Consider the following 22,862-nt stretch of genomic DNA (forward strand, 5'->3'; position numbering starts at 1 on the left):
AAGTTACCCACAGATTTTTAGCATGTTATGTGCACTAGCCATTGATTTATTATAATTGTGAATGTATTAAATGGAATTTCAGAAATGTATGAGGTCCCTTAACTGAAGCAATTCCATCAGGTTCAGTCAAAAAATACAATAAAGGAGGAATAATTTTTAGCCATTCTTCAATATTGGAACCAGGTATGTCTCATGAAAATTGACCTCCTAGCCTTTGTCATGTGCTCACATGTCCCATAAAGGCAGAAGCAACTAGCCCCAGTTTCTGTCTTCTGCTTGTGATCCTTATTCTTGTTTGGTTTTCAGTTAAGTTATTTGTTTTAACAATCTGCCTTTCTTTGTCTTTGACTCTAAGCTTTATCCAAAGCCTTTAGCTGAACCACCATACTCAGTGGGCACTTCATCTCAGTGCTCAGTGTATGGCACAAGTCACTGCATTCTAAGTTACATGCAATGGCTGAGTTAATAGGAAGCTGCTATTCTTTAAGTGCTTATGGTTTACCAGGCAACAAACTAGGTGATTTATATAAATTTAATCTTCTCAACAACCCAATGAGGTATAATTTAGTATTTATGATTTAACTATTACTTTCAGAAAGCCGAGAGATTGAGATAATTTAAGAAGTTTGCTTAAGATATATACATAGCAGAACTGAGAGCAAAATCTATACATTGGATATGTTGTGAAAAGAGCATAGCTGTTGTAGGAAAATAGAGCTTAGTTGAAATATTAGCTCTGCCAATTACCAATGAAACCTTAGTTTTCTTATCTTTAAAATGAAAAGATAAATGATGTTTACCTTAGAGTATCACAGGAATTAAGCGCAAAAAAACATGGAAAGTCTTATAACATTATTTTGAACAAAGTATATCATCAATCATGTTAGGTTATGTTATTTTATGATTGCACTATTATCCCACCATTTAGCACTGCTGAATTACTTGAAGAATAAATAGGGTTGCTCTAGGATAATAGCAGCTGCCTACATCTAAATTTCTCAACACATCGTCCCAGATAAGCATAATATGAACAAACAAAATACAACAAAGAAATATGAAATAAAAGCACATGCTTCACAACTTAGCAATACTAGGAGGCAGAGATTTTCACAGGTGAAACTATTTATAGAGAAACATACACCAAATTTCACTAGTGCATACTGTACACGAAAGGAATGAGGGAGAGGAGAAGTAAAAGACTCTGAAAAAGAGAAGGGAGTGGGAGGTCTTACACAAAGCACAGATAAAATCACCTACAGGAAGAGAAAGGCTAACACTAAATTTGAAATACTCATCACACATCTAGGACTTAACGGGTCACAAGTTAAAACCTACCATAAAACCTACCATAAAAGGGGTTCAAGGAGAAATGGACCAGAAGTGACAACCTCAAATAAGCATTTTTTTTCCTAGGAAGAAAGCAGATATATAGAGACAAACTGTCCTTCTTAGAGAAATGTCAATAATGGGATAGAAGACATGATGGGATATCCAGAAATAGGAGAAAGTCAGACCAACTGTCTATGAAGCTACTATATTAAACATACAGAGAATTTAAATCAGCTGATTAAAATTTCTCACAACAAAAGAACTTCAAAATGAAAGGCAACTGTGCTAAAACACTGAAAATCCTCAGTCAAGCATGAATAAATATTAAACTAGAGTGGAATATGAAATTCAAAAATTAAGAATGAATTTAGAATGAATTTGATTTTAAAAATTGTGGCATGAAATATAATGAGAGTTGATTTAACTTAAAAAATTGATTTTAATACAGTCAATCTCGCTATTAAAATGAAAAATAATTACAAAATACCCAAGAGAATATAGATTGAAATAATCTAGTAAGGGCCTTTGAATAATGATAGGAAAAATAGTCAAGAGAATAAAAATTACATTCTAAAAAGGATCAGATTAGAAGTGACTGAAATGGAAGACAGGCAAAAAACTAACCAACCAACCAAAAAACAAACAAACAAGTAACCTATTAAACACACTATATATATAATTTGAAAATATGAAGAAGAAAAAGAAAATAAAAAACCAGAAATGTTTAAAATTATCATACAAGAAAAATGTTCTTTTTTCAAAAAAAAAAACTCACATGAACTTGGGAAAATTGACACAGAAAAATCCACTATGACACATAATTTAGTAAAACTGTTGAGCCAAAATTCACAATATAGATATAACATTTTAAATTTTGCTGTGCCCAGCAACCACATATTGAAGCAGAAACTACAGAGGGTGAAAGAAGAAAAAGAAATACTCTGATGATTGAATACTGTGATGTAACATTTTTAGTGCAAGATATGTCAAGAGATTAAAAAGTCAGTAACGAGGTGCCTGGGTGCTCCGTTGGTTGAGTGTCCAGCTCTTGATTTTGGCTCAGGTCATGATCACAGTTCATGGGATTGAGCCCCACATCAGGCTCTGCACTGACAGCAAAAAGCCTGCTCAGGATTCTCTCTCTGCCTCTCTCTCTCTCTCTGTCTGTCTCTCTCTCTGTATGTCTTTCTTTCTCAAAATAGTAAATAAACATTAAATGAATAAATATAAAAAATAAAAATAAAAAGTCAGTAAGAATAAGATCTAAGGAAGATCTTATGGCTATATATTACATAGTATATCGTGATAATAGCAAATATATGTGTTCTTCTCAAGGACCTGTCACAGTTATAAAATACTGATCATATATTAGGTTGCCAAAAAAAAAAAAAGAACAAATTCCATAAAATATAACAATTGCAAACAACATACTCTGATCATAATGGGATAAACTAAAACTTAAATTTAAATTTAAAAATAAAATTATTTTTATCTAAGTTATGTAAGTTATCAATATCTAAGTTAATTATAAAATACATAGCCTTTTATTAAACAGCACTGAGTGGAGATAAAACAATAAATGAAGAATTTCTGAAAAATAATGATGATGAGTGGCACCTGGGTGGCTCAGTTGGTTAAGCGCTGACTCTTGATTTTGGCTCAGGTCATGATCTCACAGTTAGTGAGTTTGAGCCCCATGTCAGGCTCTGCAATGACAGCACCAAGCCTACTTGGGATTCTGTCTCTCCTCTCTCTCTGTCCCTCCCCCACTTGCTCTCTCTCTCTTCCTCTGTCTCTCAAAATAAATAAAAATAAACTTTAAAAAAATGATGATGAAAACAAAACATATCAAATCCATGGCATGTTATTTTAAGCAGTGATCATTAGTCCCTGACTACAAATACAAGAAAAAGCTCAACAGTGTGATCCAGAAAAAGCACAATGAAAAAATAATACATAGTAGATAACAGAAAAGGTAGACAACAGAAAAAATAGCAGATCATATTAATAAATGAAATCTTGGTTTTTGAACAGAGTTGAAAAATCAGTTGACAAATTTGATTAATTAAAAAGTGAGGCAGCACCAGCGTAGAAAACAAGAAATGACAAATGGGAAATAAATATCCACACATAAGAAATTTTTAAAAAATCTGAAGTTATTACTTGGCATATCTCTATACACGTAAATATGAAAAACAAATGAACCAGATCATTTCTTAGCCAAATACAGTTTACCAAAATGAATCCCAGTGAAGAGTAAAGGATTAAAGAGACCAATTTACATATATGGATATACAGGAAGTTATCAAGAGAACATCCCATTTAAAATGCACTGGTTAACAGCTGTACAAGGAAATTCAACAAATCTTTGGAAAATAGAGGGCATTAATTCTACATAACTTCAGAGCATTAAAAAACTGAACAAAAATCTCCTAATTCATTTAATGAATCAAGTATTAAATTGATGAATACCTGACAAATAGTACAAGAACAACAGATTGGTATCGTGATTGTTGATGTAATATTCCAAAAATAAAAATATTGCAGATAAATCACATTAAGAGATGTTACCATGAGATGATACTAAAATAATGCTATATGTCAGGGCGCTATAATGGGTGCTATAATAATGCTATATGGGTGGCTCAGTCGGTTAAGTGTCCGACTTTGGCTCAAGTCATGATCTCACAGTCCGTGAGTTCGAGCCCCAAATAGGGCTCTGTGCTTACAGCTCGGAGCCTGGAGCCTGCTTTGGATTCTGTGTCTCCCTCTCTGTCTTCCCCTCCCCCACTCATGCTCTGTCTCTATCTCTCAAAAATAAAAATTAAAAAATTCAAAAAAAATAATAAAATAATGTTATATGTCAATTGTGTCTCAATAGAAAGAAAAAAAGAAGGAAGGAAGAGAAAGAGAGAAAAATAGTGTTTATTTCATGGGGATATTAGAAGGACCAAAAGTGTTTCTATGTATGAAGTGTCATAAAAGTGCTTGGCTCAAAAAATATTGATCATTATTATTGAATAAATTAAAACATTAGGTGAGTATAACACACACATATACACAGAGATTATACCAGGATTTATACATATGGGTATGATTGTGTCAGAAGATATGTACTCACTTTCTTCTGGTCTTAGATAATAGCACTGTGATAACCAAGAGAAGAAAAATTATCTGAGTATCGTGAATGTCCTAGCATACTACTTAAAGAGTTTTCAGGTTCAGGGCACGGAGTGGTAATCCAAAGAGAACCAAGAATCTTACTGATATACATGATAAAGATTATTGTTGGAAAAGCCATGGTAGCTAGAATTTGAGAAGGAGTCTCTCTTATGAGAGAGATTTTCATGGAGAATTTGAGAGATCTAAAACGATTCGCCTCAACTTTTTGAGTGAAAACTAATCTGCACATGTGGGAGAGGAAATTATGTGAGAAAAAGGAAAGAATCACTTGAGGGCAATATATTAATATACTCATATTATTCACAGAGATTAGTTTGTGTTTCCACCTGTCAGAATGAAAAAACTTCATAGTGCATGAGTAATGGAGTAGAGTCTTCAGATCTACTCTAAATCTATTTTCCTTGTTTGAGAAAAACAGTAACACATTAAATATAACAAGAAAAAATATATCAAAACCTCAAATGGAATCCTGGAGATCAAAAATGAAAAAGAAAACACAAACATACTGGATAGGATAAGCAGTATATTTGAAACAGCAGAAAATATCAGTATACTTCAAAAATATACAAAATGCAATAAGACAAAAAAAAGAATTAAAAATAATAGACAAAGATTCAGTAAGCTGTAGATCAATATCAAACAGCCTAACATTTTTTTTTTGTTTTCATTTTAATTCCAATTAGTTAACATACAGTGTGATAGTTTCAGTGTACAATACAGTGATTTAAAACTTCCACACATCACACTGTGCTCATCCCAAATGCCCTCCTTAATCTTCATCACCAATTTAACCCATCCCCCTGCTCACCTCCCCTCTGGTACCCATTAGTTTGTTTTTTATAGTTAAGAATCTGTTTCTCGGTTTGCCTCTCTTTCTTCCTCCTATGATCATTTGTTTTGTTTCTTAAATTCCATGTTTGAATGAAATAATATGGTATTTGTCTTTCTCTGCCTTATTTCACTTAGCATTATATTCTCTCTCTCCATCCATGTCATTGCAAATAGCAAGATTTCATTCTTTTCTATGGCTGAGTAATATTCCATTGTATACATATACCACTTCTTCTTTATCCATTCATCAGTTGATGGGTATTTGGGCTGTTTCCATAGTTTGGCTATTGTAAATAGTGCTATTATAAACAGGAGTGTATGTATCCCTTTGAATTAGTGTTTTTGTATATTTTGGGTAAACACCCAGTAGTGTGATTGCTGGGTCACAAGGTAGTTCTATTTTTATCTTTTGAGGAAACTACATACTGTTTTCCACAGTGGCTGTACCAATTTGCATTTCTACCAATAGTTCACAAGTGTTCCTTTTTCTCCACATCCTCACCAACGCTTTTAGTTTCTTGCGTTGTTGATTTTGGCCATTCTAACAGGCAAAGTGACAGCTCATTGTAGTTTTGATTTGTATTTCCCTGATGATGAATGATGTTCAGCATCTTTTTATGTGTCTATTGGCTATCTGTATGTCTTCTTTGGAAAAATGTTTACTCATGTCAATATGCCCATTTTTAATTGTATTATTCATTTTGGGATGTTGAGTTTTAGACATGTTTTATGTATTTTGTATACTAGCCCTTTATCAGATATGTCATTTGCAAATATCTTCTCCCATTCCATAGATTGCCTTTTAGTTTTGTTGATGGTTTCCTTCACTGTACGGAAGATTTTACTTTGGTGTACTCTCAATAGTTTAATTTTGCTTTTGTTTCCCTCACCTGTGAGACATATCTAGAAAAAAGTTGTCACGGCTGATGTCACAGAAGTTACTATCTGTGTTCTCTTCTCGAGTTTGTATGGTCCCACATTTAGGTTTTAAATCCATTTTGAATTTATATTTGTGTATGATGTAAGAAAGTTGCCCAGTTTCATTTTTTTTTTGCATGTTGCTGCCTAGTTTTCCCAACACCATTTGTTGAAGAAACTATATATTTTAAAAAAGTGTTTATTTATTTATTTTGAGAGAGAGAGCACACACAAGCTGGGTAAGGGCGGAGAGAGTAGGAGAGAGAGAGAATCCAAAGCAGACTCACCACTGTCAGTACAGAGCCCAACACAGGGCTCAATCTCACTAACCAAGAGATCATGACCTGAGCTGAAATCAAGAGTTGGATGCTTAACCAACTGAACCACCCAGGCACCAAGTAGATATTCTTTCCTGCTTTGTTGATTAGTTAACCACATAAATGTGGCTTTATTTCTGGGCTCTCTATTCTGTTCTATTGATCTATGTGTCCATTTCTGTGCCAGTACAATACTGTTTTGATGACTACAGCTTTATAATTTAACTTGAAGTCCAGAAATGTGATGCCTTCAGCTTTGTTTTTCTTTTTCAAGATTACTTTGGCTATTCAGTGTCTTTTGTGGTTGCTTACAAATTTTAGTAATGTTTGTTCTAGTTTTGTGAAAAATATTGTTGGTATTTGGATAAGGATTGTATGAACTGTGTAGATTGCTTTGGATAGTAAAAATATTTTAACAATATTTGTTTTTCCAAACCATGAGCATGGAATGTCTTTCCATTTATTTGTGCTTTCTTCAGTTTCTTTCATCACTGTTTGATAGTTAGCATCTCAAAAACAAATCACACTTGATTGTAGTAAATTTTTTAATGTATTGTTGGGTTCGGTTTGCTAATATTTAATTGGGAATTTTTGAGTCCATGTTCAGGGATATTGGCCTATAGTTCCTTTTTTAGTAGAGGCTCTATCTGGTTTTGGTACAGGGTAATGTTGGCCTCATAGAATGAGTTGGAAGTTTTCCCTCCTTTTATATTATTTGGAATAGTTTGAGAAGAGTAAGTATTAACCCCTCTAAATGTTTGGTAGAGTTCACCTGTGAAGCCATCTAGTCCTGGACTTTTGTTTGTTGGGAGTTTTTTGATTACTAATTCAGTTTATTTGCTGGTTATTTGTCTGTTTAACTTTTTTGTTTCTTTTTGTTTCACTTTTGGTAGTTTATATGTTTGTAGTATTTTATCCATTTCTTCTAGGGTGTTCGAGTTGTTGGCTTATAGTTTTTCATAATATTCTCTTATAATTGTATTTCTGTGGTGTGGTTGTTATTTCTCCTCTCTCACTTGTGGTTTTATTTATTTGAGTCCTCTATTTTTTTATAAGCCTGGCTAGAGGTGCATCAATTTTATTAATTTTTTTTTCAAAGAACCAGCTTCTAATCTGTTCTGTTGTTTGTTGTTGTTGTTGTTGTTGTTGTTGTTGTTGTTGTTGTTTAGTTTCTGTATAACTTATTTCTGATCTAATCTTTATTATAATTTCCTTCCTTCTGCTGGTTTTAGGTTTTGTTTGTTGTTCTTTTTCTAACTACTTCAGATATAAGGTTAGATTGTTTCTTGGTTTTTTTCCTGCTTCTTAAGGTATTACTGAAAACTTCCCTCTTAGTACCACTTTTGCTGCATCCCAGCGGTTTTGGACCGTTTTGTTTTCATTTTCATTTGTTTCCATGTACTTTTTATTTTCTTCTTTTATTTTCTGGTTGACCCATTCATTATTTAGTAGCATGTTATTTAAACTCCATGTATTTGTGGTCTTTCCAGTTTTTTTTCTTCTAGTTGACTTGTAATTTCATAGTGCTGTGGTCAGAAAATATGCATAGAATGATTATGATCTTGAATTTGAGGCTTGTTTTATGGACTAATATGTGATCCACTCTGGAGAATGTTCTGTGTGCACTTGAAAAGAATGTATATTCTGGTGTTTTAAGATGGAACATTCTGAACAAATCTGTTAAGTCTGTCCCAGTGTGTCATTCAAAGGTTTTGTTTCCCTGTTGATTTTCTGTTTCTGTCCATTGATGTAAGTAGGGTATAGAAGTGCCCTATTATTATTGTATTATTATTAATTGGATCTTGTATGTTTGTTATTGTTTTATGCATTTTGGCGCTTTCATGTTGAGTGCATATATATATTTACAATTGCTATATCTTCTTATTGGATTGTTCCCTTTATGATTATATTGTATGATTCTTTGTCTCCTGTTACAGTCTTTACTTCTTTATTTATTATTTTTTATTATTTTCTTACAGTTTTTATTTTAAAGTCTACTTTGTCTGATAGAAGTATTGCTACTCCGGCTTACCTTTGATGTTCATTTGCATGATAGGTGTTTCTCCATCCTCTCACTTTGAATCTGCAGGTGCCTTTGGGTCTAAAGTGAGTCTCTTAAGCCAGCATGTAGAAGGGTCTTGTTTTTCTATCAATCTATGTCTTTTTATTGGAACATTTGTTCCATTTACATTCAAAGTAATTATTGATATATATGTATTTATTGTAATTTTATTATTTGTTTTGTGGGTTGTTTCTGAAGATTTTTTTTCTGACCCTTTCTTCTCTTTCTCTCTTTTGTGGTTTGCTGATTTTCTTTAGTGATATATGTGTCTTTATTCTTTGCATATTTATTACTGGTTTTTGATATATGGTTACCATTAGGTTTGTATATACTCTCTTCTGCATATAGCAGTCTACGTTAAGTTGATGGTCATTTAAGTTTGAACCTATTTATTGCTCCTCTCCTTCCCATGTTTTAGGCATATACTGTTATATTTTATATCCTTGTATTCAAATAGCCTAACATAAATTTAATTAGAGCCACTGAAGCTGGAGGTGAGGGACTGAAAAAGCATTGAAGAAAAATGATAACCAGAGTGTTCCAAATTTGAAGAAAATTATACATGGGAAAATTCAAGCAGTTCAAGAGACCACAAAAAATTTAGAATAAAGAAAATCATTTAAAGAGACATCATAATTAAATAAATGAAAATCACATAAAGGGAAAATATTAAAGGCAGTCAAAGAAAAATGACACATTGATTACAGATAAATAAACAAACAGATAAATGTGTGATAGAATAAATCCTTTCCTGATAATAGAATTCTAATTACTTTAGAATGGATTATGACTTAGAAAGTTACTATTTTAAAATTAATGTAGTAAATTACATTCTGGTAAGAACTATTGATGGGGAATAAAACCATGGAGTGGAGGGAGTATTGTGGAATGGTATATTACATAATCTCAAATAGCCCCCTTATAAATGTAGTAATGACAAAATGAAAAATGGTAGCTAAGTGGTGAAGGAATAAGAAAATACCATAGCAGGTCTTACAGTGTGGTGGGCAGACTTTTAGATGGCTCCCAATTATACTCTCTTCCTGGTAGCCATGACTATTATAAACTCATTTCATTGAATATGGGCAGGACCTGCTACTTAAATCAATAATACAGCAAAGATAATGAGATGCCACTTACAAGACAACACTACATAAGTTTGTAACCCATGTTGCAAGTAGACTCTCTCCCTTGATGCTTTTGATGAAGCAAGCTGCTATATTCTGAGCTGTCCTGTTGAGAGGCTCATGGAATTCAGGGAAGCTTCAGACCAATAGCCAGCAAGAAACTAAGGACTTCAGTCCTATGGCATGCAAGGGTTTGAATTCTGCCTATAACCATGTGTGATTTAAAGCAGATCCTTTTGCAGTTGAGCTTGAAATACCACAGCTCAACTGACACTGATTATAGCAACATATGATTCTGAAGCCAGTTGAGCCACACCACTTTTCTGACCTAGTGAAACTGCCATACAATAAAGTTGTATATTCTTTAAGCTGCTAATTTTGTGGCCCCACAGCTAGGCAACAGTAGATAATTAAGACACCAAGCTGTCAAAATTAACATTATTAAAATGAGATAAATAGGAATTCTATTCCTACTGGAATATATGCTACTGGATGTGGTACTCTGAAAAAGATACATTGCTTATGTAGTGTCCTAGTCTATAACGCATACTTGAAGCTATTCATGTGGAGACATCAGCAAATCCTAAGTTGAGGAATATTCTATAAAATTACTGGTTATATTCTTTAATGATATGAAAGAAAGAAACTACAAGAAACTGGTCTAGGTTGAAGGAAACTAAATAGACATGACAGCTAAATACAATTTCTGACCGAAGACCAAATCTTATACTAGAAAATAAAAAACAATAAAGCATATCACTGTGACAAGTGATGAAACTGGAATATTCAATGTAAAGTGTATAAAAGTTATATTGATGTTACATTTCTTGAATTTGATTACTGTATTATGGATTATAGATATGTGATTAAATAATTTTGGTCTTAGGAAATGCATGCTGAAGTATCATGGGTTTATAAAACTATTATATGATTTCATATAGAGAAGATAAAGCAAATGTGGGAAAGCGTTAAAAATTAATAACCCTGCAAAAATTGTTATTTTGTATAATTTTTGTAATGTTCTCTCAGTTTAAAATTATCTTGCAATAAAATGGTAGAAATAATGATAAACAGACAATCAATTGTTCCCGAATACATTGTATTACACTGAGAAACCTAACAGAACTTAGTATTTCTCAGGATACAACCAAGAGACTGTCACACATTGAGCCCTATACATCGTTAGTTAAAAATGCACAAACTATTAATGCCTTTTAGCTTCTACTAGCTTGCAGAAATCTTGACATGTAGAGGTAGAAAAAATGCAATTTTTCTCCATTTCTAGTTTAGAAAGTATTCTTATGCATTTTATCAAAAGCCAATTAAAATTCCATGCCACTGCTAAAAAGAACATGAACACGAAATTTATCAAAGATAGATAAATCACTAGGACACTGGGAATTGACTGTGGGGGAAAAACTTGAATATTGCAGCAAAACTAGGCCATCTATTCACTTCAGCAGGAATCGATAGCTTATAATTTATCTGCAGGGCTGACTGAGAAAAGAAAGGGAAAGCCACAGTATCATTATCACCATCATACAATTACTTACATGTTAATTGGTAATCAACTGTAATGATATACATAGCTCTGAAAAATAGGGAAAGAGAAGGATCTGAATAGGACATGGAAAGAGCAAAATTTTAGTTTCAGGGAAAACATAAGCCGTTTTTCTCTCTACAACTTTCTCTCTGATCCCCTGGCTGAAAAAAAAAAATGTAATTGGATTTTACTAAGTTACCACTGCCTCCTTGGTAATTACAGTGACATAGTGAAATTTAAAGTTTCAGAGCATATATATATATATATATATATATATATATATATATATATATACTCTACATTATTTTACTCTGCAATTATCAAAATGTTATTTTATGACATAACTTCAAAACCAAAAGAGTGTTTAAAACTTGTTGGCAGGCTGGATGGCTCAAGAGATTTGTAATAGGTTATACACTGCCTTTGATTTCTAGGTCATTGCTTTAAATCCATTCTGCTTAATGACTATTGGCTGTTTAAAGTGAAATGAACTGGTGAGTTTAGCAGAGTCCCATAGTCATTTGTATTATCTACTACCTTTTACAAAAAGTTTGTATATAGAGTCTCTAGTCACCCCTGTGCCTCAACAGCAAGTTGAGAGATTCAAGTTAGAAATATGGGTCAAAATTGAGATGCAATCACTTTTTTGACCATATAATTGTCAACAACTAGCTTGCCTTCTTTTAGCCTTAATTTCTCCATTTTTTACATTTGTGTCTAAATGTGGGTGTATTTCACAAATAAATCATCTACTTCACTGAATTGTTTTATCAAATAAATACTTTATGTGACCATAGAAACACTTTAAAAAACTTTTTTTAATGTTTTTATTTATTTTTGAGACAGAGAGAGACAGAGCATGAGCAGGGGAGGGGCAGAAAGAGAGGGAGACACAGAACCCGAAGCAGGCTCCAGGCTCTGGGCTGTCAGCACAGAGCCTGACGTGGAGCTCGAATCCATGGACTGTGAGATCATGACCCGTGCCGAAGTCGGACACTTAACCAACTGAGCCACCCAGACGCCCCATAGCAACACTTTTTGAGGGTCTTGTAAGGGATAAATATTGCAGTTCACATTACTTCATTTAATTTTATGTGATGCCTATAACTCACTGTGAAGTAGTTGCTATTTTTTTAATAAATGGAAAAACCACCTTACAAACATTATGCAGCTTCCCTAAAACACATAGATTGTTTCTGAAAGTAAGTAATCATTCATTTAATGATTAAGTCAACAGATATTACTGATTCAACTTAATTCTATCAAATATTGTCCAAGGCACTGGAGAGACAGTGGTGAACAAAAGGAACAAATACCAAGTCCTAGAATAATCCAGAATAGATTAGAATAATCCAGAAAAGACTCTAGGGAAGGTGACATTTAACCAGAGACCTGAATAATGACAAGGAGCCATGTCCTTTGTCAATGTGCTAAGATTGATGTGCAAACTTACTATAATCCAATTTAGGTCTATCCATATTTCTTTGAAGTCTTAATTTCTCTTTTTTGTCTTTCTACTGATTTTAAAAGACAGATAATTTAGCAAATTATCAGAGATTACCAACCCAAAGTTGGAGGTTATTTCACAATCCTAAAAATAGAGGGAAGAAAAAGAAAGACAGTTGAGGAAAATGAAGATAGCTTTACATAGTTCATAATAAAATGTGAAGTTTAATTTGGTCTATGCCACTTGCCTGTCATGTGATTTATGATTTGGCCAAATTCCCTCCTTCTTCTCACATACACACACAAAATGCTTTTGTACAGTATATTCAGTTGCTTTGAGGATTAAATGAAATGACTTTTATAAAATATCTGTGATGTAGTTAGTGCTCATGAAATAGGAGTACCTGGAATTGGGAGAGGGATGGAAATTGAGAATTCTCTTATCTAGAAAATTTTTTAAAGATTGTGACTCATCTTCTTTATGATAACATGCCATTGGGAGCCAGCCATGTTAGGAATTTTATTTTATTTTACTTTTTAATGTTAATTTAATTTTGAGATGGGGGAAGGGCAGAGAGAGAGGGAGAGAGAGGATCTGAAGTGGACTCTGCACCGACAGCAGAGAGCCCCATGTGAAAATCAAACTCACAAACCATGAGATCATGACCTGAGCCAAAGTCAGATGCTTAACCGACTGAGCCACCCAGGCACCCCAGGGATTTTAAAATATGAAAGTAATATGAAATAAATTGTAAAGAAAGAAAGATGGTTCTTTGTGACTCTAGAACATATCTGTTGTAAGCAAACCTGGAAACACATCCATCTATTCATTCTCCACTCAGAGTTCTTAGTTATCTATTCTCACATTGTGTGCTACACGTTAGAGAAATAAACTCATATTCCCCTTCAAAAAAAGTAAAACAAATGTGATTAAATACCATTAACAATGTGCAGAAGTTGAGAATAGACCTAACCTTTCTGTGCTACCCAAGGAGGTGTCCATACGACATTGTTCTTCATCCCCTTGGTAACTCAAAGGGAAACTTTCACAATGAAGGAGGAGGATGTCCTTAAATTACTTGTAGCAGGAACCCACTTAGGTGGCAACAACCTTGACTTCCAAATGGAACAGCACATCTACAAAAGGAAAAGTGATGGTGCCTGCATCATAAATCTGAAGAGAACCTGGGAAAGGCTTCTGTTGGTAGCTCATGCCACTGTTGCCAATGAAAACCTGCCTGATGTCAGTGTCACATTATCCAGGAATACTGGCCAGCAAGCTGTGCTGAAGTTTGCTGCTACTACTGGAGCCACTCCGATTGCTGGCTGCTTCATTTCTGGAATCTATACTAACCATATCCAGGCAGCTTTCTGGAAGCTGAGACTTCTGGTGGTTACTGATCCCAAGGCTGACCACCAGCCTCTCACAGAGGTGTCTTATGTTAACCTGCCTACCATCGCTCTGTGTAACACAGACTCTTGTCTGTACTCTGTGGACATTGTCATCACTTGCAACAGCAAGGGAGCTCACTTAGTGGGTCTGTCTGATGTGGATGCTAGCCTGGGAAGTTCAGCGCATGCGTGGCACTATTGCCCGTGAACACCCAAGGGAGGTCATGCCTGATCTCTACTTCTACAGACATCCTGAAGAGATTGAAAAGGAAGAGCAGGCCACTGCTGGAAAGGCTGTGATCAAAGAGGAATTTCAGGATGAATGTACTGCTCCAGCTCCTGAGTTCACGGCCACTCAACCTTAAGTCCCAGACTGGTCTGAAGGCGTCCAGGTGCCCTCTGTGCCTATTCAGCAGTTCCCTACTGAAGACAGGAGTGCTCAGTCTGCCACTGATGAGTGGTCTACAACTCCCACTCCTCTAGCCACTAGCCACTGAATGGGCAGGAACAACCACTGAGTGGTCTTAAGCTGCTCTTCCACAAAGGCATACAAAATGGAAAGAAGGTTGGTGGAAAATAAACTGTTTGTTAAAAAAAATGGGGGTGACTGGGTGGCTCAGTGGGTTGAGAGTCCGACTTTGGCTCAGGTCATGATCTCACAGCTCATGAGTTCAAGCCCCGCATCAGGCTGTGTGCTGACAGGTCAGAGCCTGGAGCCTGCTTCTGATTCTGTGTCTCCCTCTCTCTCTGCCTCTAACCCACTAGCATTCTATCTTTGTCTCTCTCAAAAATAATAAATAAACATTAAAAAATTTTTAAAAATGGACCTGAATTTCGTTTTAGACTCTATCACATCTTCAAATTTTGAAATTAGAATTGTAAAGAAAACATTTTCCTCTACTTAGAGCAAATTGGACAGTTTACATATAAATATTGTAGAGTCCTGAGAAATAAGCATTATTAGTCTAAAATGTTTCTATTGATGTTTCAAATTTAAGCAATAGGAATAAGATTGGAGCTGAACCCATAGCCAACTGAGCTTCAGGGTTGCTATCTTTCAGCCTCACAATATTTTTCAGTGATACATATATCTTTCAAAATATTTAAGTTTGTGTTAAGAATATTCTAAGACCTAGGGGTGCCTGGGTGGCTCAGTCGTCTGGGCATCCACCTTCGGCTCAGGTCATGATCTCACGGTTCGTAGGTTTGAGCCCCGTGTCAGGTTCTGTGCTGACAGCTCAGAGTGTGGAGCCTGTTTCAGATTCTGTGTATCCCTCTCTCTCTGCCCTCCCCCACTCATGCTCTGTCTCTCTCTGTCTCAAGAATAAATAAATATTTTAAAAAATGTTTAAAAAGAATATGGGCTGTAACATTATTTAAAAAAAAAAAGAATATTCTATCTAAGACCTATACCTATTATTAATGAGGCAATGTTTTATTCTTTTATACAAGAAAATAACATTAAATGAGATACTTTATGGAAATCTCTCCAAATAAGTGGTCAAGTCATTGCTGTTATTGATTCCTTGTGAGGAAACATAATTGCAGAGATATAGATTTTTTTAACTATAATATTTAATCTTTTGGAAGGAAACCTAATGCTCATGACAGATCAACACCCAGAATATCCATGGGCAAGTTAATTGCTCAGTTGATGACAGGATTGATTAGGCAGAAAAACAATTTCTATGAAGCATAAAATTTGGGAAATGAACTGTTTAATTTAATGAGCAGAATTACTGTTTAAATCATTCATGGCTGATTCTATTATTAGTTCTACAAGTATTAAGGTGAACATCAACTCTTATCATTTATGATACCACAGACTATTAGTGTTAGATCTTTCCTGGAAAGTCTTATTGAAGTATTTTCATACAAGTATACTATGGAGAAGACATGAAATACTAAAAATAACACTAATGAGATTAATATACAATCACTCTTCTGAAAGAGCATTCCAATCAATCTTTAGAATGGAAGAACAAGTACTGCTAAACTCATTATGCTTATGGAAAATTATGAGGCAGTGAATTTAAGCAGCTTGTTCAAGGTCACAAAATAAAATAATTTCTGACATACAGATAAGATTCCATCCTTCAAAGCCCAGCCCAGAGCCTTGTCTACTTAATCTGCACCCTCTGTAATATATAACTGTAACCATTAACTATTTTCACTATTTATAACTGCTGTTCTCTCAAAGGAGATTCTCTTTATACTATTATGTTACATCTATAATATCCTTAAGTAGAACAGAAATATATTCTGTTTAAATTGGAGGATAGTTCCCTTTTTCTCAGCTTAGTCAGTCTTTTCTCAAATACGAAATGAACTACATGATATCACAATCTTGTATGTAGAAAAGTAAAGAGTGCCACTTTTTAAATAAACCAATAGTTGATTTTTTTGTGTGTATACTAGTTATATATTGCTAAGGTGAAATATGATATTAAACTCTAATATTTCTTAGTATGTCAGGGTTTTTTTCTGTTATTCTGGTTTCATTCTAATATCTCATCTTCTATAAATTTGAGATAAAATCAAGTTTTCTCTTTTCTCAAATATTTCTCATTTTGAGACTAAAAAAAAAAAACACCTCAGGATGTTCACTGTTAAAATATTATTTGGCATTATTTGCCTTTTCATAGAAGGACAATAGTCAAGCTTCATGGAAAAATGTACCAGGAAACTGCTTTTTATATCTAAGTTATAGACTGAAATGTAAAATTATAAATAATATTTCTGTGCATCTCATTATACTAAAACATCAATAAAGACCATAATTACTGTCTTAAGTTTTATGTGGAGAAAAGTTAACTCCTTTACTGGCCCTTGTTTGCTATAAGACAAGAATACACTCTGACTTATCTCAGGGCAGTCTTATACTCTCTGGGTTTTTTTCTGCTTTTTAGCTATGGCTATTTCTGGTTACAAAGTTCATTAAAGGATAGATAATACTTCTTTACTATTCAACCGTTACTCTATTTTTGTTCAGTCACATTTAAGAATCTTTTCCTTTAGTAGCCCGCGTATGCCCATTCAAATCTTACAGTTTAGGAATGTTTTTTATCAAAAAGATTTTTTATCTGGGGCTGCTGGGTGGCTCAGTTAAGCGACCAACTTCTGCTCAGATCACGATCTCACGGTTCGTGAGTTCGAGCCCCATGTTGGGCTCTGTGCTGACAACTCAGAGCCTGGAGCCTGCTTCAGATTATGTGTGTCTCTCTCTGTCCCTCCTCTGCTTGAACTCTGTCTCTATCTCTCAAAAATAAAGAAACATTAAAAAATTTTAAATGTATTTTTTATCAAAAAATAAAGTTTGGAAAGGTGTGCAGCACAAGAAATATTGAAATATCAGAGCATACATAACAATGAAAAGCAACTGATCTCTCATATCATTCTGTAATGATCAATGCATAATTACTTTGGAAAACTGTCTATTAACGCCAATAAAAACTGACATATGCATTCTCTGTGTGCATTACATATGTGTAGCAAAAGACATCTACAAGAATGTTAATTGAAAATTTTTCTCCAATGATTTCAAAATGTAAACTACCCAAATGTTCCTCACTGGTAAAATTAATAATTAAAATGTGGCTTATTCACATATTCATTCATTGGAATACTGTACAGTGACAAAAACAAATTGTTACAACAAATAAAACATAAATGAATCTCACAAACATAATTTTAAGTAAAAGAAACCAGACATCAAAGTGAACATTTGGTATAATTGCACTTAAATTAAGTTTAAGATTAATCTTATGATGGTAGAAATCAAATTAATCTACATGGTCTGTATTTTGACCTGAGTGGGGATTACATAGCTTTGGTCATTTTGAAACACATTATTTGAACTCTAAACTGTCTTTTACATGTCATACTTCAGTACAATTGTGGTCCCCTCTAAAATGCAGTAAATCAACTTGGCCATCTAATTTTGTTTGGGGTTTAAATTTGTTCTTGTTTTAAATTTTTTTTTCAGAGTGAGAAAAAGGAACAATGTCAAACAATATTAGATAGAATGAAATTCTCTGTTTTGTTAATTGGTTGAAGAAGATTTCAAATACAGTCTACGGACTTGAAATGCTGAACTGGTGTATCACTTTGGTCAAGGGCAAAACCTGTTAACAACAACATCTTTCAATGGAGCAATAAAAAGCTACTGATGATGGGAATTTGAAGGGTTCAGATCTGAGTGGTTTTAAGCTCTGTAGTCAACCAAATGATACTGGATTGAGTCTAACATAAACACTAATAGAAAAAAAAAAGGAAATTCACATCACTTAATATATCTTTTATCTGGTCTGGTTTTTAGTGAGAGCTTCCTGAAGGTAAAAACTTCACTAAAACCCATTGGTAATGACAGTTTGAATGCCACCAATAATGGCTGCCTAAGAATACCAGGGAAATAAAAGTATTACTCAACTGCAGAACACAAGAAAACATACCTCTGCAGCTTATGACATATCAAGTGCATTGTTAAGGCCTAATTCTGGTTCCAGTAGTTCATCTGTTCTACTTTCATTATCTTTGCTTTCCTATCTGGGGAAGTCCTGGTCTTTGATAACACATGTCATGTTTTATTACCTTCCATTCACTATTCTTAGGTTGTGAATGAACTTCAACTTCAATTTGAGGAGTCCTCTTAACCTATAAAATTATATGTTGTGATGTCACAACATCATCCTTAAAAGTTCTGATAAACAATCTAGTAAATTAATTTTGTGGAATTCCTACTGCTTTGTTTTCTTACTTCCTTTTTCTCAGCCTTTCTGGAAAGGGCTGCTAATGCAGTGAGCCTTGTTTTTGTTGTTGTGAAAGCATATGAAAATTTTAAGTAAAACAAAACCTATATAATTAATATCTAAGGTAATATAAACTGTGTATCTGGACAGTGAAAAATTTTAAGTAACTCCATCCTACAGAATCCATTTACCTAATCCGTTGGCACTCTAATTCCCTAGTGGTGCAGAAGTGACCTCAGTGAGAACTTACTCCTCTTTATAGTCTCTCATCTTTCCTAGGACTCTTGATAAAAATCAGAATATCAGGACTTTTTTTTGCCTCAATACTTGAGGAATCATTATTTTCCATTTTCTCCCCTTCTAGCAATGGTGCTATGTCTTTGGCTGGTTTTCTTTACTTACATATATCCAGGAAAATAAAAATTACAAACAACTACTCATCTATCCTATTTCTGACCAGGGCACCATCCTCACTCACACTATCTTTTTCAAGAGAAAAAGTCATTTTTTTAATCCTTGTCCATAATTCTTTCTGTATCTCTTTCTTTTCTCTTGTGTATGGGAAGACAAAGAATCCCTTTCATCCTTACTGAATCCTTCAATGCTCTCCCTGTTCCTCAGCCCTCCATTTCTTTCCTTAGTACTTCACTGTAGAAAATATGCCATGTTATTTATTAGAGAAGTACCATTAGCCGTATGTCACAACTCAAGTTTTACTTATGCTCAACATGTGTCATGATCTGGTGATTAAAAGCCACCAGTGGTAAATAAATTTTGACAAAAATATATTTCACCACCAGATGAATACGGTAGAATTATACTCCGAATGCATAGAGTAAGACATCTTTTTTTAATATTTAACCCTAGTATAAATTAAAATTATTTGTTATTAGGACAAATATTAATGAAGGAGGAAGATAGAATAACAAATAACGTTCTTTTCTATTCAAAATGGAAAATGGGTGAACAGCATTTTCTCTTCTAAAAATGATACAGCTTATGGAATTGTTACCTTTATTGAGCTAAAAATGTATCATTCCTGTTTTATATCCTATAATAAATTGCTTTATAGAACTTACATATTTATACATTTTCTTGATGTTAATTATATAAATTATACATGTAAATTATACATGTAAATGCCATTCAGTACCTTAAAAACTACTATCATGCCAATACCTTAATAGTTTGGACCCTAACGTGTCACTAGCAGCCCATAATTAAAGACACAATGGGTTTTCAAATGGTAATCATGCAACAGCACTGCTCCTTTTTTGACAAAAAATGTCAGCTTCCTAGGTTTCAGGTATCATAATTTCAGCAAGAGGCCTTCAAGCATCACTCAGACTCAGATACTTGTCTGTGTCTGTGCAAGACTCTAAATTAGGAGGCAGTGATGAGAAAAGCAGAAAGAATGGATTTAGAAGGAAGCAGCAGTTCCCAGGAAGTATCCAGTTTCCAGGAAAAGCAGTGACAATGGAGTAACCTATGGTTTTAGTCTCCCTTGGTGGCACTGGTTTCCTCAGTGGACTGGTGTCGTGGCATGACTTTTGCATCCCTATACTATTGCCCCTCTTCTGAACTTTCTCTTCAATATCTCTATCAGTTGAGTGATTTTTTAAATGTCCTATTAATAAATTCCTTTTTTACTTAACTAAGAAAGAATGCAAATTAATCCTTTGCAAATAAAAATGCTTAGTTGTCAATCACAGCCCTCATATGTCCATGGCTGATTAGTCTAAGCCTGAAATGAATGCCTCAGAGCAGTAGAAAATAGTTATTCTGAAAGCCCAAAAATTAGTCATGACAAAATTAAAACTCTCAGCATCTATGTGTTCAAATTAATCTATGTGCAAGCTGTACTACTTACAGATATTTCTACTAAACCATTTTCAAATCTATTTTAACAAGCTGGAAATATACGCTACCAATAAAACCCATGAGGGTAAAAATAGAAAAAAAAAAGTATTGAGACAAAGACACAAATTCTATTATTCTTGACCTGAAATGAGATCTCATGTCCCTTGACAACTAGCCTAGTGTTTTCCTACTAAAGTGCACTGCCTCCCAGCTATTTTAGGGGAGAAAAGTGTTCTACCGAAATTACTGGTCTGGTTAATACTTTGGGAAGTGATCTCTGATCTCTTTTTCTGAAATCATGGGTATTTCTAAGTCTTTAGGGAGAAGACTTGAAATACTGAGCACTGTCTTAAAGAATAGACTTTTTTTCTGGTGTAAAAGCTACCGCATTAAAAAGAATATGAGAAATGAGGGATTCAAAGGAGGGAGGGCAACTACAAAAGATAGGTCCACATTGGCCATGAATTATTTAAGGTGTTCAGGTGAGAGGTATTACCTTATGGGCTTTGATGGGGTTTATATTTGTTTTATGCTTTGGTTTTGTTTTTAATTCTTTATATAGTTCTCTACTTTAGGAGCTAAAAATTTTGCAAAAAGAAATCTTTTAATTTACCCACCCATAATATTGAAATATTTAGTGGAGTGTTTAAATATAGAACAACCCATATTTAAGACCCTAACAATCCCATAGAGCAAAGTGAAATAAATTTATACCTGTAAAATCTATACCTTGAATGTTTCTGGGGAACTTATTAAACAATAGAAATATACTTTATTAGTCCCTACCACATTCCTCTACAATAATTTAAATTATAAAACTGAATAGCTGGACTCTTCTTTCAAGAGCTGTGTTGTCTTTTTTAAGACATTTACTAAATATTTATTTTCCTTAATAAACATCAATAACCCAAAACAAGCACTTAAAATCATTTGCCTGTTGAGTTCCACCATTTCCCAAAGTGCTGAAAAATTAATAAAAAAATTTTTAATGTTACTTTTTCAGGATTACAAAAAGAAGGAAAAATATTAATTTGAATATATAATATCAAAATTACATAGTCATTTTAGAGAGACAGAAATCCAAATAAATTGGTCTAGGTCTTTCCACCAAAAGCAAAGTGGGATATTTAGACAACGTTTTATAAAGGGGCCCAGAAAAGTGTATTGAAACATTTGTTTTGTTGCATAACGCAACTGACAATTAAATAATAGTACTTCATTGAAGGTGATTTTCTAAATAAATAAAGAAAACATGCCTTACATATAATTTCATAATGCATTATCTATATGTAAGTATATGTTTTTTGCTACCTTTTTTTTTTAGTAAGCAGAACTTTCTATTCCTTGAGCTTGTTGGAAATTAAATTTGTGATTTGATTTGATGGTAAACCCTGAAAACACATTTTCTTTTCTTGATACACACTATTCAGAGAAGCCATGTTAGTAATACATAAGGAGCAGGTAAGATAGTGTGTTAACAGAGGGTACTTGCCATTTTTCTGCTTTTCTTGTTTGTTTTTTTTTTTTTACATGAACATCTGGGTTTTCCTTTTTCAAGCTTTGCCTTCTGTAGCGGGTGAGAATAGGACCATCTTAGAATCCTGTTGTTAAGGAACAAGATTAAATGTGGTAGTTACAATTTGAGGAAGAAAGATTTGGGATGTGTGTCATAAGTCTGTGAGCCATTTGTTGCAATGTTCAAGAGTGATTTTTTTTTTTAATGAATTTGACTTGGTCTCTGTCTACCTTTATAGTTTCCTGACTAAACATTACACACACACACACACAAATGAACATAGACGCACACACACACGCAAATGCACACATATGCACACATACACACATGCGTGTGCACACACAGACACACACACACACACACACAGTATGCTACAGCACATAAAGTTGTATTCAGTTCCTCTAACATCTAATGTTTTCTCTTACTTCCAGGCATTCAGGCATGTTATTTCCTGTGTTTATGTGTTTTTTATGACTTATTCCATCTGGCTAATTTCAATTCATACTTTAGGCTTCAACTTAGATGTCATTTCCACTAGGAAGTTTTCATAACTGCCAAGATTTCCCCAACCCCCATCCCAGTAGTTACAG

At 33.9% G+C, this 22,862-nt stretch overlaps 1 pseudogene; it reads left to right on the forward strand.

The window, feature by feature from the left end:
• Positions 1–13,807: 13,807 nt before the first annotated feature.
• LOC109270218 (40S ribosomal protein SA-like) lies at positions 13,808–14,676 on the forward strand (annotated as a pseudogene).
• Positions 14,677–22,862: the final 8,186 nt, after the last annotated feature.

Source organism: Panthera pardus, unplaced genomic scaffold (genome assembly GCF_024362965.1).
Source record: "Panthera pardus isolate Hobbes unplaced genomic scaffold, ASM2436296v1 HiC_scaffold_20, whole genome shotgun sequence".
NCBI lineage: Eukaryota > Metazoa > Chordata > Mammalia > Carnivora > Felidae > Panthera > Panthera pardus.